Here is an 18,562-nt window from a genome sequence, read left to right on the forward strand (position 1 = left end):
TTCCTATGGCTTTTTACCAGATACATTTTATCAGACAAAGGAAATTCTTCCCTTCTATACTTTGCCAGGAATTTTTAAAATAAATATTTGTTGAATCTTTCATATCCAATGCTTTTCTTAAATCTATTGAGATATTTTCTTTTCGTTTATGTGGCAAATTATACTTACAATATTTTAATATTAGAGCATACTTACATTCCTGGGACAAACCCAGCTCAGTCCTAACGTACTTTTGTTTTACACTGATGAATATGGATTGCTGATCTTGCTTTCACAATCTTTGTATCTATGTCCATAAGTGAGATTGGCACACACGTTTCATTTTTATTACTGCCACTGACTGGTTGTTATTTCAGGAGTATTATAATAGTGTCATTAAATGACTTGGGAAGCATTCCTCCTTTATCTTTTTTCTTAAAAGGTAAGTATAAAATTGAATGATCTGTTTCTTGAAAGTTAGATAGAACTCACCTATGAAACAATCTGGGCCTTGGTTTTTTTTTGGTGAATGGATTGTTAGCAACTGATTCAATTTCTTTAATGATTACAGGTCTACTTAATTCTTTTTCCCCTTCAGACAGTTTTTTATTTTTTCGAGTATCACAATGTTTACTGACAGATACAAGTATATAAAATCAGGGCATGAACATGACTTGATAAATTAAGTAGACTTGATTTCAATACTATAATAAGAGGGACCAATTCAAATTCTCACCATTTGTTTCACACCCACAAAGACCACTTCAAGGGCATTTATGATCTCTCAAAACTGACCAGTTTTGTGCAAGTAAACCATGTTTCTTTTAAAAAGACTTGTGCATTTGCCCAGGCTCAAGGATATTAAAATCTAGCACATAAAGCCCATTACTAGAGGTAGAAATACAGGCAATATACTATTATGGCAGCAACCATCAATTACAGTTAAGAATTTTTCTGTAACAACCAGATGGATAATCAAATATTGCAACAACTCAAGTATTACTGAGCAGAGTGCATTTCTACAGTATTCAGTGTTGCTATTCAGTTTTCTAACTTAAAACAGCCTACGATAACTGGCAGCAAAGAAGGTCCTTGCAATAGACTGCCTCTGCTTGAGAACTTGATGTAATTATTGCATGCTGCTAATATACTATCTAAACATTAAAGATACTCCTAAAATATTTGATGGTAGACTATGATTAAGACATTACACTACAAAAAGACCTTACGCAGAAAGAAATCCTAACTGACGTGCTTCTGCTTTAAATATTGTGAAAATGCTACAGCAGAATAAATTTTCGCAGTGGTTAGGTCAAATGGAGTTACATCATAGCAACAGTATGTTTTGCATGATTTAAGGCTTTGGCTGTTTTTTTAGTCAGCTTCCTCCTCTGATTCTTCTTCAGCAGTTTCTAGCCAGGTTAGCCACTGATTCACCTGGAACAAAGCCTTGCGTTTCCCTGGAAACTCATGGGTTATATCTTCTTTCCAAGCCAAGAAAGCTTCTTCTTCAATAATCTCCATGTCATAGAAGTGAACAAAAAAGTGAAGTAACATGGCTTTCGGGAAGTTGCTATTGTAGCAGTGTACCTGAAGAGCATAGAGGGCACTGACTTGTAGATCAACATGATCATGAAGGAATTTCTGCATTACTGGCTTGGAGGAAAGAAGCAGTTGTTTTTCCTGCTCTAACTATTCTTTGGAAGGAGCAGAGGAAGAATCTGTTTCATCACTGGGTGGGTTTACTTCACGAGAAACGTACTGTAAGAAGCTAGTCATTAAGATGTTCACAAATCCTTTATCTACATGAAGTTTGGGAGAGATGTTATCTTTAATCCACTTATATATGGTTTGAGGAGATGGATCCAACTTTATTTAACTTTAACAGTTCCTTCTCCAATTGGAGGAGTGGGAGTAAGAAACTGTCCCTTTCCTTCCAAGATCTCCAATATGCGGTCCTTACTCTGATCAATTTCTGGGAGCATTTTTTGCATATTGACTTGCTTTGTTGGAAAAGCTCTGTTGACCATTCTCGATCTTGTAATTTAGTTAAATGCTGAAGACAAAGTAAGAAGAGAGGAAAACGGGTGCCACTTTCCAGTGGTTGAGCTAGTTCTGAAATGCTCACCAGCTCCAAAATGATAGCATGAGCAGCAAACTGTGCTAAATATGATTTCACCAAGGGGATGTGAACCTCCCGTTTGGGGCACTGGTCCAGTACCTTCAGGAAAGCCTGCATGAAGTTGTCACTTGTGGTTATCCCTTTCTGTTTGAGGAAACTGATCAAAGAACTTGCTTTTTCTTGATCTTCATCATTTCTCTCTAGTGACAGGATGATTACTTTGCTTAACATCTCGGGGAGAAAATGTTCAGGAGCCCTCATCTCTCTTACACCATTGACAGCTTCGTTTACATTTCCACTATTCAAATATTCGGTTACAACAGTTTCGGTTAATTTATGCAGTTCTTCCTTTGATGGTGGTGGCTTTTTACTGGTCTTGGCAGGCTTTTCCTGAATAAGTGGTGGATTAGTTTTGAGACCAAGCTGAGGTGTCTGTCCCAGAGGTGGTGTCTGAGTGCCTGGTGGTTGTGCACTATAGGAGGAATCACAGTTATCTGGCACTGGATTTTTTTTCATTAGGAAAGACTGAGCAGGCCTCAGGCTAATCTCATCTGCATTAAGCTGTCCTTAGAACACCGAGGTGGCATATCCTTCGACCGTCCTTGCAGCTGGGATAAGAGTCCCTGACTCTCATTATGGTAGAGCTGGCTTAGCCCCTGGTTTTCATAAACTTGCCTCCCATCTCCCCAAACTGCGATTGTGTGGGAGGCATGATGTGTCCCCCGTTGTCATTGAAGAGTTGATTTGAACGATGACGCCCCAGGGCGGGTGAAAATCTATCCTGGATAACTCCTAGACCAGTACCAACTCCACTACCTGGCATTTGTCCAAACATGTCAGCAAGTCCTCCAAGTGCATCCCTATCCATTTTCATCCTGGGTGGCATGAACCGTCCCTCCAACAAGAAGTCACTTCTCATCCCTTGAGCCATAGGAGCAGGAATAAACACTCCTAGATCTTTTAATGCATCTTGATGGATTTGATTGATCATCTTTAGTCCATTGTCAAGAAAAGCCTGTGAGGAACTCAGTGGTGTTCTCTCAACTCTACAGTCTCCTGCAGCGGCAGTTCCTTACTTAACATCAAGGAGCACATTTGGGCAAAGTACTGATCCATTAAGGACTTGGCTCGTTCATAGCCTAACCTAGGTCTCACTATTCTCATTATCTGACAGAGGCACTCTAAATCTTCTCCCATATCTTTGAGTTGGACTCTCTTCTTTTTTTCCAAAAGTATTTTGATGCACTTATGAAGGATAGATTCATGAATAAGATCAAGCCTTCCAAGTTCTCCAGTGAATTTGATGTTCCCCAACATCTTGATCTTAGCAATGGCTCTCTGTTCCTCCTCCGCGGGGAGGAGGGATTTTCATGCTTATCACAGACATCAACATTTCTGGTTCGGTTTTCAAATTCCTCTTGTAATTTGGAAATTAGGAGGCGTCTGAATGTTGTGCTTTGCTTCTGTCCTGGTTGACCCTCTACTGCCGGACCATCAAAGTTTGGTGCATCTTCTGCCAATCGCAGACACAGCTGAGCATACAGTGAGCTATACTTTGGCTCTTCTAGGGCTTTGTCCACCGTCAGCAGTATGACCCCTTTAAGGATGAGTTTAGACTCTACACCCACATTGAGGAACTCAAGGCATAGCTTGTCAAACTTCTCAGGAGTAAGCTTATTCAGTATGCCTCTTACTCTCCTGAAGATTGCATCCTGTCGTTCTTTTTCATTTGCAGAGTTGTTTGCTGTGGAGTTGTCATCTCGTCTAGTGCTTGATGCAGGAATCCGTTTCTGAGCGTTTTGCCCTAGGGTTTTCCCCAGGAACTGTTGCCAGCAGTCTTGGGGTAGTGCTGAGGTGCACCTTTACTTCTCCTCCGCCCGAAGAAGCACTGAAGCGAGAAGCAGCCGCTTCTACCATCGCACTCTCCACTTTGGCAGCTTGACAACGAAGACTCTTCAAAAGAATAATATTAATGGATGGGGTGGGGAGAGAAGGGGATGGGAGAAATGAAAACCCTTCACCGAGAACTCAGCAGCTGCCACTGCAGCTGTCTCCTCAGGATCCGGTCGTCCGGGACGGGGAAGGGAGGGGGAGGGGAACGGAAAACAAAAAACGGGGAGCCCCTTCAAACAGTTTTGGTAAGTTATATGGTTCTAGGAAATTGTCCTTTTCACCTAAGTTTTTAGATTTATTTGCATCGATTGTGCATGACATCTTATCTTTTTAACCTCCACAGCACCTATGGTAATGTCCTCCTTTTCTTTTTTAACATTGTTAATTTTGGTTTTTTTTGGCCTTATCCAGATTGTCCATTTTATTGGTTATTTTCAAAGAAACAATTTTTGGCTTTGTTGATCCTCTCTATTGTAGTTTTGCTTTCCATTTCTTTTTTCTTTCCTTTTTACTGCTTTTACCTTTATTTTTTACTTAATTTTGTTCTTTGGACTTGTTCTGCTTGTTCCTTTTCTTAATTCTTAAACTGATATTTTTACTCATTAAATTTAAATTCTTTGTAGTTTTTTTTTTTTGTGGTACGTGGGCCTCTCACTGTTGTGGCCTCTCCCATTGCGGAGCACAGGCTCCGGACGCGCAGGCTCAGCGGCCATGGCTCACGGGCCAAGCCCCTTTGTAGTTTTTAACATAAACATTAAAGGATATAAATGCTTAATTTCATTTCAATACTACATTTAATTAGTTGCAAATTTTGATGTGCAGCGTTAATTGTATTTCTTTGGTAAAATAAAATACAATTAAACAAACAATACATAAATATGCTTAGAAATAATTAGAATATTTCAGATGCTAGAGTCCCCTTTGACTATTCCTCCTGGTCCCTCCCACATCCATCCCATGTAGTCTATTTTTTTTCTAGAAAGGTATTCTCATTAAAATATATTTTGTGTACATGTTTTTCAAAAACAGTATTATTTTGAAAATATGCTGAAGGAAAATATAGTATCATTTTTTTAATTTGCTGGTTGTAGGTTTACATATGACTAATTTAATAGATACTACAAAATAGCCCTCTAAATTAGTATATTTTTTACCTTTTCATGAGCAGTTTATTGGAATATCTGGTCCCCTAAAACCTTAAAACACCTAGCCTGGTCAACTTTTAAAATTTTTGCCAATCTTATGAATATTATATTATTATCATTTTATTTGTAGCCCTGATTAATAGAGAGTTTGGGCAACTTCTCATGTTTATTGACCAATTGGAATTACTGTTCAATGAATAGCCTATCTTTTTCTTTAACCATTTTCTTTAGATTTTTGTTTAAAATTATTCTTGTTATATATTGAGTAGACAATGTGGAATACTTATAGCTATGAAATATAAAAATAGATAATATAACATATGTCTACACATTCCCCATACTGTTAAAGAAAAAGAGCATGGTCTTTATACTTCAGAATTGCTCTCTGCTCCTCTGATCCCATCCCTTCCTTTCTGTCTGTGTGGTAATCACTATCCTAAATTTTGTGTACCTTATGGCCTTGTTCTTTATACTTTTTCTGCAAAATTTAATATCTCTAAACAATATATTATTTTGTTGTTATGTTTTTCAAATTTATATAAATGAAATCACATTGAATATATTGCTCAATATTTTGTTTTTGAGATTCATTGTGTTGTTTTGCTAGAGTTCTGATTCATTCATTTTCCCAGCTGTATGATATAAGAAATGGAAATGCAGTTATCCGTTCTACTGTTGATGAACATTTGGGTTGTTTCCAGTTCTTTGCTTTTATAAACGGTGGAGCTTTGACTATTCTTGTACCTGTATCCTGATGCAGGTATGAAGCACTTAACCAGAGAGTATCTACTTGGAGTGGAACTACTAGGTAAGAAGGGACATCGATCTTTTGCTTTATGGGTACAGTCAAATTGCTTCTCAAATTTACCCTCCCACCAGCAATGAGTAAATGTTCCAGTTGCTCCACACTCTTGCCCAAACTAGGCATTCGCTGATTCATTCATTCATTTATACATTCACTCAACAAAAAGTTATTGAGGACTTACTATGTACCAGCCACTATTCTAGGTGCTGGAAATGCAGTAGTGAACACAACTGACAAAAACACTTGCCTTTTGGAACTTCAATTCTGTAGAGGAGACATTAAACAAGATAAACAACTAAAATATATAGCATATTAGTGATATGAACTAAGGTTAAAAAAATAAAGCAGGAAGGGAGATATAAAATAGCAAGGTTTTTTTTCCCCTCCAAGTAGTTCACTCTGCTGTCAGGGAGATGAGAGCCACAGCTGTTAGACAGAAGTCCTGATACTCTTGCCTGCAAGAATGAAGGCGAGAGTTAACGACCCCCCTTCCCCCCAGGAGAGGGCAAAACCTGATGGAGAAATATTCAGAGTGAAAGTGCAGAGGTCAGAAATGATCTGACGTGCCACATGGCCAAGACAGGAAGCTAAGTAGGAAAAAGTGGAGTTATTCAGTGTGTTGGCTGAACCACCCCCTTTTTCTCACTGACTTTGTCCCAGAAATTTCAATAGCTCCGGATTATTTTTGGTTTTTGGTTTCCCCTCACTGGAGGCTGAAAAATAATTATCAAGGTGGATGTTGAAATTTTAGATAGTGTCCAATGAAACTATTACTGACTTAAAGTAAAGACAAAGTAAAGATCTAAAAAAAAAGTGAAGATGCAAGCCAGGTAGACATTTGGGAGAGAGACAGCCCGATTAGAGCTAGCAGCAACACAAAGGCTCTGAAGAATATCAAGGAACCCAGTGTGGTTGGAACAGAGAAGTAGAATGCAAGAGATCAGAATGAGAGCCATGAACACAGTGCTCTAGGAACTTGAAGGACTTAGTGAAGGATTTTGGCTTTTACTGGGGAAGATGAGAGGCACTGGAGGGTTTTGAGCAACAGAGTGACATGGTTCTGATTATGCTTTAACACCATCATTCTTGCCACTGTGTTGCAAATAGAAGCCAGTGATGAAGTAGAAGGGCCAGTCTGATGGTTACTGTAATAGTCCAGGTGGGAGATGTCAGTGAACCTGGACTACAGTGGCATTGATGGGGCTGGTGAGAGGAGAGAATATTCTGAGTATATTTTTAAAATAGAAGTGAGATGATTTGCTGAAGGCCAAAGATGAAGTCAAAGATGACACAAAGATTTTGGCCTAAACAAATAAAATAATCCTAATGAGGTTAATGTCCCTACGAGGTAGGAAGAATTAATAGCCTCATTTAATAAATGAGGAAACCAAAGCCCAAAGAAGTACAGTAACTTGCCCAAGACCAAATAACTACGTATGTGGATCTGGGATTTGAACCCAGCTTGGCTGACTCCAGAATCTGTACTCTTAACCACTCAATTATATATGTTAATTTTTTTCACCCTGGTAGAATGGTTTGAATTCCCTATGTGACCACTGATTTGAACATTTTGTGATATATTGATGACTGTTAGGATTTCTTCTCATATGAAATATCTAATATCTTTGTCTAGTTTTCAAATCAATGGGTAGTTTATCTTTTTCTTATTGATCTGTAGGAATTCTTTATATATTCTGGAATATATGATCCTTTGGTAGTTATATGTCAAATTGCAAATATTTCCTCTTGTTTATCACTAGCCTTTCTCCTGTTTTTATGATGTCTTTTGATGAACAAATGTTCTTTATTTTAGTGAAGTCAAATAGATCGAACTTTTCCTTTATTTATTTTTTGTACTTTAGAAGTCTTCTGAAATAAAAGGAAAAATTAATCTATGCTGTTAGAGTCAAGATAGTGGTTACTCTTTTGGGGAAGAGCAGGGAGGTGACTGTAAGGGGCATTAGAGAGGCTTTTGAGGTACTGATAATGCTTCTTGACCTGGGTGCTCTTTACACAGTTGAGCTCAGTTCACAAAAATTCAGCAAGCTGTGCACTTATATGTATTTATCCTATGTATACTATAATACTTCAATTAAAAAATTTTTAAGTTAAATCTGACAGTCCCTTCCTTTTAACTCATGAGTTTAGTCCATTTACAGTTTTGGTCACTATTAATGTATTTGATTTTATTTCTACTGTCTCCTTTCAAATTACTCTGACTTTTCTATGCTTTGGGGGTTTTGTTGCTGTTGTTCCCATTTCCTGCCTGCTTTTGTATTGATTGACTTTTTTCCTTCTTTATTTCCCACTGGGTTGGAAGTTATGCATTCTATTATAACATACATATCTTATGTAAAGTGAATTTCTGTTAGTACGCCCTTTCAATAACTTAAATTTAAAATGCTTTGATCTGTTTGTGCCTCATTTTACTAATTTACTTTGGGGCTTCCCTGGTGGCGCAGTGGTTGAGAGTCCACCTGCCGATAGGGGACACAGGTTCGTGCCCCGGTCCGGGAAGATCCCACATGCCGTGGAGCGGCTGGGCCCGTGAGCCATGGCCGCTGAGCCTGCGCGTCCGGAGCCTGTGTTCCACAACGGGAGAGGCCACAACAGTGAGAGGCCCACATACCGCAAAAAAAAAAGATGGAAGCAAAAATGAGAAAATAAAGTAAATTTTTTTTTTTTTTTTTTGGTGACATCTTTGTGGCCTTTGTCTAGAATGTGGCTTGCCAAAGATGCTTTGTTTTTGCCAGTTGTTCCACACATATTTCCAACCTGGACCACATTTTAATTTATATTTTAAGTTTGGGTATTGTGGATATCATAGGCAGTAGAAATTTAAACCATAAACTCTCATAAGGTCAAGCCTGAAGTCTAAATTTCTCAGGGGATACATCTTTCCCCACCTAGAACCCACCAATGTTTTCTGAGATATTGTAGATATAGTAGCTCACATGTAAGAACTATTTAGGAGACAAGTCTAGCCCAGAAATTAGACTTGAAAATAGTTTAAAATCATTATTTGTATCCTCTTAATTCAATTCCCATTTATTTCCAAATATTGGTTGACTGTTTGCCTTATGTTAAAGATGTGCTAGTCACTGGGGATACAATAAGAAATAAAACGTAATTCTTATTTTCAAGGAAATAATAGTTGGATAGAGAAATTTACAGTCTTGTTACATAGGAATGGTCAAAACCTAGTATGTGCACCACAAGTTCTCCCTTGTATGCCCATGACAGGTATTTAATTGGTCCCAGCTTTCTTTTCCATTGATTTTGGAAACAGCCATAAAACTCCTCCTCTACATCATATTGTCAGTTCATCTGAGTCTTCATATATCATCCTTTCTTGCCTTTCCTGACCTAGAAGAAAGACCTGAAGCATCTAGTATTCCCTCCAATTATAACCAGCTTCCAAGGTCAGAAAAGACTGGGCACCAGGGTGGCATAGAAACAACCAGATCTAACAAGGATTTCCCTGTGCTACTTTAACACTGCCCTGGATATTTACCTACACGGTGGCACAACCTTGCCACTTCATGCCATTATATTCACTATATTAGAAACTTATAAGAATATAAGAAAGCATAAGTGAAAATATGCTTAAAAATTCAGTAAAAACACAACCTAAAAGATTATCCTGAAAAATAGAAAAAAGGTCATAGAAAGAAACAGGATCTGTAAAGTTTCTCATCAGGCCAACTGCCTGCCTCTCGTTACCCACACCTGATTCTCATTGGGCCTGCCCAGATTTCATTTGGTTCTCAGGTCATTGCTTATTTTCATATGGGGGCTACATAACAGGGTCTCTTCCAGTCCCAGAATTCCATGGAGAGAAAAAGAGAAAATGTCAATAATTAATGAACTGTCAGGGAGACACAGCTTCAACACATCCTGAATCATGTAAAAATTCCTACTCTACAGCTCTTAGGCGTGACCAGCGAAAGGCCAGCATTTAACTTTTCTGAATGTATTTTAATATAATGCTTATCTTTGCTTCCAAAACGCACAATTTCATAAGGTAAGAAAAAACTGATATCTAAATTAAAATGAAAAATGTGGATAGGAGTGACTTATTTTTACTTTTCACAAAACTCAAATTTGAAGAACTTCATATTTTTGTTAATTTTTAGAAAAACAAATGAATAAATTTTAAAAACCCGTATAATTAATTTTATCAAAGCTAACCCCAGTAATCACCCCTCCTAATAATTTGTACCTCTTAGGAACTGTTACACTTAACATCGAGTCATAAAAAGAAAGTGTTGGGTTATAAAGATACAGCTTGAATCCCAGCTCTTTGGTTGCAAGCTGTGTGAAGTTGAAAACTTGAAGCCTCAACATTATTCCATGTAGAATTGGAGAATTTAATACTTACTGTGCAACATTGTTGTTATGTAAACCTTCCGGCAAATATGAGGGGCTCAATGAAGGGTAACTGTTGTCATTATATTTTTCTGTAATCCCCTCAAAGTCTAGCACATAGGGATTCTCAATTATTCATCATTGAAAGACAAACAATCATGACAAGATTGTGTGTATTGTGTATATCTAAGGTAAGAAGGTAATGAGAAAGAAACAAAATATTTATGGTACATATATTTAGTTTGACTTCTGCCACATAAGCTATGTAAAAAGAAGAAAGAGTTGAATATAGATGTCTCCTTTACCCAAGTCAAACAATGAAATCTAACAATAATGTTACATTTCTTTGATATGCTGAAAGGACATGATATTGAGGGGGTCCTTTTTTTTTTTCTTCTGTTTTTGGCCTCACTGTGTGGCTTGTGGGATCTTAGCTCCCCGACCAGGGATGGAACCCTGGGCCCACAGCAGTGAAAGTGCCAGGTCCTAACCACTGGACCACCAGGGAATTCCCTGGGTGGTCCAGGGAATGGATGCCTTAGCAGAGCAGATGGAAGACTGAAAAGAGAAGACCAGAAAGAAGGAGGAAGACCAGGAGGGGACTGACTGTCTCAGAGAAACCAAGTAAAGAGGTGGATTGAAGAATGTATCTGTTGTCTATGATGAAAAACCCTGTGCTGAGGAGAAATAGCTAGAAGGGATCAAGAGGCTGAAGACACAGGGGGGAGGAAGATGACCGAAGTCCCTTAGGAGATCCAAGTCCCTGCTCTCACAGGAGAGGAAAAGGATAGAGGCTGAACTGAGATGAAGGATCAAGGTTAATAGATTCCCCATCCAACTAACAGTCTCAGGTATCAAAGTCAAGCTGAAGGCAAGGGTGGCATGGGATTGGAGAATGTGCAGAAAGAGGAGAAAGCGGATCAGCTTTAATAATCAGGGAAGAATGTGTGGTGGCCACATTGTTTCTTCATACGTATATAGTTGCTTCGAAAATGCTTGACTGTACTAAAATCAGTTTTTGCATATATTTTCTGAAACAAGACCCTAGAATTCTATCTATACTAATCGTTTGGGTTTCCAGGGTGCCCGTCATTATGACCAATGAATGGAATTAGATTTCTTGAGACCTATATCCATACTCAACCAAGATGAACAAAGTATACTGAATGCTATACAGATGTCAAAAGAAATTGTCAGCCTAGCCAAAATATGGCTACCTGTTCTAAAAAATGCTAGCTAAAGGAGGATGCAGTTAAGGAACTGGTTCTTATATTTTTAAGGCTTTTGAAAATGTCATTTGTCTATTTTTATATTGTTTAAATTCACACAAATCCATTATGAAAAAGACCTCATCTTGCATAGTAAGGACAGAGCTCCAACAAGCGTCGATTACATGCTAAATAGTGTCCCTGCATGAGGTAAGTATTATTTCTCCCATTTCCCAGATGAAGCCTCTGTGGCTCAGATTGTTGAGTGACATATTTAAGATCACATAGCAAGTGACAAGTAAGGACCCTGGCTCTGTCAGATTAGTGGTGGATGCTTTCTCTAGAATGCTGAAGTAGCATATGGATCTCATCCTTCACATCTCCCTACCATCTTCTCTTTGCTCTGTGAGTCTCTTGGGGAACCACTTCTTCTTTTACTTTAGGAATTAGCATTCAAACGTCATTACAACCTTAAGAGCATATTTCTGGGTCTATAATGAAGAACAATTTTATCCCTTTAAAACATACCCTTTCACTTAGATGGTGCCAATAAATTGTTGTGGCATCTGATTTAATCTGATATATAAATAAGAAAGAATGAAATGATAAAAATCCACAGGTTGTAAGAGCAGAAAAGTAGATGGATCTAGATACATCTCTTTGGCCAGTAATGACAAAACAAAGAAGACTTAAAATTAATGGGAGATGCTTAGTTTGTAACTGTCAAGTAGATGGTGCAGGATACAAAATTGTACACACACAGTTTAGTCTTGACTAAATTAAAATAGCTAAGAAATACTAGCAGAAAAAAATGCCAAGTTCAGGTAATATGCAATGAATTCTTAGCATACATTTGTAAATCCTGGAATTGTGGGTAAATACTAGTTTAGATATTAGTTGTTCTGATCCGGAATGGAGACACTGTGTTGGTTCTTTGGGAATATAATGATATTCTAAAAGGCAAAGAGAAGTGATGATTTGAAAGAAAAGCCGTTTGCCACAGAGCAGCAAAAAAAAAAAAAAAGCCAAAGTATTAGCAGTTACAGTGGTTGCTTTTAGGCAGTAAGATTTTCTTTTACTCTCATTATTCTGTTTTATATTTACTGGTATACTACAAGAATTATGTTATTTTTATAAATAGAAAAAATAACAAAGTCAAAGCCATTACCAAAAGCTTTTGGCAGGTGGCTTTGAAGTCTGGGTCTTTTAAGTCCACAGGGGGAATGGCACCAAACCATCAAACCACAGAATCCCTGCTTGTATGGGGCAGGGAGTGACAAAGCAGTCGTCAGAAGCGCCACAAGGAAATGTCTCTTGGGCTTGTTGTCTCGTTCCAAGGAATAGCCCGAATGCAGGTCTACACAGGATTGTTTCAATTCACCTGTCATAGTGGCGAGGACGTGAGCAACCGCCCAGAAATGCTTGGGAGCAGGCTGCTCTGTGGGCACGCAGTAATCAAAGAAAATAGGCAGTAATCGTCCAGCAGTTCCAGCTGTCTTTAATGTAACTCCAAGCTAATATACTTACTTCCTGTATTTTAGCATCTACACTGGGTTTAAAGAAACAGATCTGCCAACAATTTAAGAGAACAAAGGCCCCTCTGAGCCCACACACGCCCCTCCCCAGCATTGCATGCTGCCCCCTCCCAGCCGTGCTCACCTCCAGCAATCAGTTCCATTTCTAAGGAGACAGAGAACAATTTATTCAGCTTCAATTTGCTGAGAGGAAAACCTCCTATTCTCTAATATTAATTCTTGAAGCAGATTCAAAAACAATTTTTGTTCCTTGCCAAGGTTTGGGGCTTTGAAAGATATTAATGTAGACAGTCTTTGAAATATTAGCAGTTGGCAGCCATTGTAAGCATCTTGAACTTAGCAAGGAAGTCTCAGTGCAAAGTATATGTTATCTTATGTGTTGAAATATATATCAAGCTTCCTGTGCGGTGAAGGGCTTGGGCACCCTTGCGGAACTATGGACGTGGACATGGACAATTGTTGCATTCATCTCAAGCAGACCTACCCCATATTAGGGACCAGGGTTATTTGGGGAGATATTTTCTTATTTTAAAGTAGGGTTTTACATTTCCAGTTCTGAAACTCCTTCCATGCAGTTTTAGGCAAATCTACTTGGAATCCACAAATATACCCAGAACAGTGATGACCTGTTTCCTCTTCACAGATTTAACATTTTCATTTTTGCTTTTCACCACTTTTCATAGATAGCATGAAATATGTTCTGTCATTCCTTTCTACGCCTTAACATAAGATTAACAGACTATCATTTTAACTAAACATATTAGACGTATTGGAGCACAGGAGGATCCAGTACAGCAAAAAGTATTTAATTGACACTTGACCAAACTTGACAACTTGTGTCTTTTCATTGTTAGCATTTCCTATCGGTTTAGGAGAGTGAAAATCAGGGAACATGATCACAGGCTGATGTAACTGGATTAGGATGATTTTTTTCATCTAATTGACTAGTTGTCTTGGTGCCACACAGTATACGCTGAGTGCTATTGCATCAGAATTTGCCGGCTCTCATGTAATGAAAGCAATCCTAGAGGCTCCCTGCCCCAGTCCACCTCCTGACTTATCTTTCTAAAACACAGCGTGCTTCTGCCGTTGCCCATCAACTTTAGCTGCCTCCTTACTGTCCGTCAAATAAAAGCCAAACTGCTTAGTATGACTTTTAAGACTCAACACTCTCCGAGATCTAGCACCAGGCCCATCTCCTGATGCTTAGCCCTCCTCCCCTCTGCCCCTTAGTAGTGGGAGCAGAGCCAAGGGGTGGTATGGGCCACATATGAAACTGTTTTGTAGGGACTGGTGGTCCAGGTAGAGGTGAGGGACAGGCTTAGTGGACAGAGGGTGGCACCTCATGTTAAGAGCCGGGCGTGTGCACCTGGGACAAGGTGACGAGAATGCTACCAGGTTGGGGCTAGGCAGTAGCATGACCAAGGCTAAGCGGCTGTAACGAAAGTAAATATCCAGGGTGTGGAAGTGGGAGGGAACAAAAGAAGACTAAAGCCGGAGAGGGATGGAGAAAACTGTATCCATTCCTTTTCCTCAGAAACCACTTTCATCCGCAGACTTTGCAGAAACCATGGACACCCAAGGAAGGGAGAAGTGAGTATTTCTCCTTTGAGCACTAATTTTGGATTCAGATTCTTTGCGTTCAGCTCCCTGCTCCACCACTGCAAGCTCTGTGACCCCAGTCAGGCAACTTTTGCTTTTCTGTGCCTCCTTTCACCCACTGGTAAAATGGAGATAAGAAGAGCTCCTACCTCATAGAATTATTGGAAGGATTAAACAAATTAACTGAGGTGTCTGCACATGGTGGGTCTTCAGTAAATCTTACTGACGATTATATTTTTATGATAAATTTGGACAGTTTTTTCTTTACACATTTAGGAAATAAGAAATCACAGAAAGCAGAATTGGACTGTAGTATACCGACGAGGGTGAGCAACTAGTCCCAGTTTGCTGGCATCTTTTCCTGTTGTAGCACTGAAATCTCCAATCCTGGGAGCCCCTCAGTGCTGGGCTAACCAGGACCATTGGCTGGTCACCTAGTAATGAGTGTGGGAACTCTTTGCAAACAGAATGCCCAGCTGCTTAGTAGTACGGTGTTCGTTGAATCATATGAAATCGCCATTTCTGTAGTTGAAAACTCAAATAGCCACCATTCCATGTGGTCCAACATAGTAAAAAGTCCTAACATGGCTAGGAGTGGGTAAGGAGAAGAAGGTGCCTCCTCTACTTTAACTTGTCCCTTTCGCTTAAAAGAAATAAAAGTCAACAAAGGTTTCTTGAGTATTTACTATGTGGTAAATCAGGACTTTATCTTGACTTTGGTTAATCTTCATGATTCATAAGTGGGGAAAATCAACAAGATGAAACAATGGGAATATAAAGCCACCAAGAGCATTAACTCGAGAGGAAAAGAAAAAAAGCCTGAAGGAGAACATGTGCCTCCTAAAGATGAGGAGAGAGCCGGGGCCATGGTGGGAGGAGAGAGGGCGTCTGAACAGGGTGCGGTGACCCTTGCGGGAACCTAACTCGTTGAAGTTCAGATCCAGAAGGCTCTGGAGCAACAATCACAGTATCTCACTTCAGGGTGGGAAATGCCTTTCTGGAAGGAAGTCAACCTTCCATGGCCTAAACCACAACACTGAGATAGTTAAGAAAAACATAAGTTAAACTTTAAAAAGTTTTTTTAATAAAAACACAGGAGGGAGAAAAAGTCCAAGTTCATGGGCTTTTGGAAAAGACCTAGAGGATTTCTTATTCATCTGAAGCATTTTGGCCCCATTTCTACTAAAAAGTTTTAATTGTCTTTGATATGTAATCCTCTCTAGGGGTTTGGATAAAACAAGGGCATTATGAAGTTTTGTTTGGGGAATGACATCCCATAAAAGGATCTGTGAGTGGATTTTGGAAGGATCCAACACTGTTTTGTTGGATAGTTTTATTTATTGGATGAACTGAACACACTAGAGCAGGGATTTTTAACTCTTAAGAAAACTCGAAGTACATTTTAACAGAGAAGAAGACAGAAGTTGTAGCTTTCAATTCCAAGGACTCTGTGACCTATGAATGGTTACTGGCTTCAATGGAGAGATTGAGATTTATATAAAGTATTTGATATTTATATAAATTTGCATAGTATTTATAAAGTATAAAGTAGTTGATATATGTTAGAAAGTGAAGAATTCAAAAATGCAAGCCTAAAAAAAATGGACGCTATATCTGATGCTGTATTTTTAGCTAATTTCTCAAAAGAAAAGTCTGTCCAAGGAGTGCCTTACTTCGTTTTAAATTTATTATGGGAGGAAGGGATGCCACCCCCCATGACTCCAGGATGGAGGAGTGAGAATGGGAAATGTGGGGTCGTGCTTGCCAAGAGTCTAGCCTGAGTATCACCTGTTCTTAGAGCCTGGAAGGCAGCTGCAGCCTCGTTTAACTTTACGGTTTATTTCAGCCTGCATTTATTGAGTCTGTGACACACACTATGCAAGCAGAAGGGAAGGAATACCTGCCTTCGAGGAATGGAGAGGTTTGTGGCCAATAAACAAGAAGGGGCGGCTAAGCAAGTGAATTATCATGGTTGGTAGAATATCCAAGTTATTTTATCTGGTCAAGGTTTTCCCTCACTGACCAGATGGAAAAACGCCCATGCATTTTCTCAAGTCTGTCAGAAAGTCTTGAAAACACTATCCAAATAGCTGTTGCAGCACACAGCAAACAGAGCCAAGAATCAGGCAGCTAAAGGGCAGATGTGGCCTCTCACTGCTCTGTCAAGACATGCGTTCCCCACTACCTGTTTTCTGATCTAACCAGCTTCAGATTGGTTGCTGCTCTACCAAAGTTCATTGAAAAGATTTCTATAACGTGATCCATGATTTGCCTATGTCAACTGAGCTTCTTTTAGCATTTTAAATTTGATTTCATGGAATAAGATAATTCTATTACAGATCAGAAGCTTGCACTGCAAGATGTAATTACGAGTCCTAATTCTAGCACTCAGAAAACAAATAAGACAAAACGAAAACAAAATAACCAAAAACCTAACCTAACGTGCATATAAGTGCCGCAAACGCTGTAAAAACGAGTGTGTGAAAACTTATTTAATCCTCACCACAATTCTACTCATTCGTCAACAGCTATTTGGTGAACTCTGTTACCGATTCTGATGCCGTGAAGTAGAAGCTATCGTTATCCCCAGTCATGAATGAACCTGATTCACCCCCTCAGGCCTCCTTTTGGGTATCCTGGCCTCACCGACCTCTTGAGATTTTGAACGCTCTCTTGGCAAGGAAAGCAAACTGCAATCCCCAAACTTCCTCTTTTCCTGAGAGCTCTGCTCTGGACTCTCCTGAGCCCACAGTGAATTCAGCTGAGTTTTACTTATTTGATTCTCTTCAAAAGAGTAGTAAGGGCACCTTTTCTCGTCCTTGGGGATTGGGACTCAGATGAGGGGATGAAAGAACCCACACTACAAGTGGTCCACAGTCCGTCCTCCAGCTGGAAGTGCAGTAAACCAGGGAGGACATGACATGTGGGAAGCTTGTCTGAAAAATCTTTAGAAAAGAGGCAGTCTGTGCAAACCTTCCTTCACTGGGCTCCTTCTCATTTCCTCTTTATAGCTTAACTCTCTATAAAATACAAAATGTGGGTGTAGATGATGAGAAACGGTAGGAAAAAACAAGACCAAATGATCTAGGTAATTGTTGTTCAACATATATCCACAAGCCTCATTTTAATGAAGGATATCTATATCGTGGCCTGGAACATCGCCCATGACATAGTAAGTTAAAAAATAGTAAGAAGTAAAAGAAAGGGCTTCCCTGGTGGCACAGTGGTTGAGAGTCCGCCTGCCGATGCAGGGGACACGGGTTCGTGCCCCAGTCCGGGAAGATTCCACATGCCGCGGGGCGGCTGGGCCCGTGAACCATGGTCGCTGGGCCTGTGCGTCCGGAGCCTGTGCTCCACAACGGGAGAGGCCACAACAGTGAGAGGTCCATGTACCACACACACACACACAAAATAAAAGTAAAAGAAAGAATCTTTGGTGTAGGGAGATACCACAAGTGCACGAGCAGACCCAGGCCGACAGCCCAGGTCTCCCACGTCCAGTGTCAGTTGCCCTACCTTCTCGGCTTCCCAGATGCCAAGATTGTGTGAAGACTGACTTGGAGACACACAGGATAATTCAGTACCTGTATTCTCTCGCTTCTGGGAGGCATTGTGCAGATGTTAATAATTCAAAAAGTCATGGCTCTAACCCAGCAGAGGATGCTTTGTAAAGGACAAACACACTGAAATCTGGGAAGGTGCAGTAAGTGAGGCTAAACAGGTAGAAGTCAGATATACGAGCATACCACATGCAAAACATAGCAAAGCTGACCTTTGTTGTGTTACTGATGCATAACCATGAAAAAAACCCTACATCTTTAAACATCATATATCTTCGAATCATCTTGAGGTAGAGGTATTTTAAAAACGTATCTGAGAGAGAGAGAGAAAAATATTTCAAACAG

General features: G+C 39.5%; 1 protein-coding gene and 1 pseudogene across 1 annotated transcript in view; both read right to left on the minus strand.

Annotated features, from left to right (window-relative positions):
* SLC9A9 (solute carrier family 9 member A9) overlaps nt 1–18,562 on the minus strand; it is a 542,439-nt gene that overhangs the window by 225,127 nt on the left and 298,750 nt on the right. The gene's annotated exons all lie outside the window — the stretch shown is intronic.
* LOC136122559 (eukaryotic translation initiation factor 4 gamma 2 pseudogene) overlaps nt 1,354–18,562 on the minus strand; it is a 30,044-nt pseudogene continuing 12,835 nt past the window's right edge.

This window comes from Phocoena phocoena, chromosome 4 (assembly GCF_963924675.1).
Source record: "Phocoena phocoena chromosome 4, mPhoPho1.1, whole genome shotgun sequence".
Lineage (NCBI taxonomy): Eukaryota > Metazoa > Chordata > Mammalia > Artiodactyla > Phocoenidae > Phocoena > Phocoena phocoena.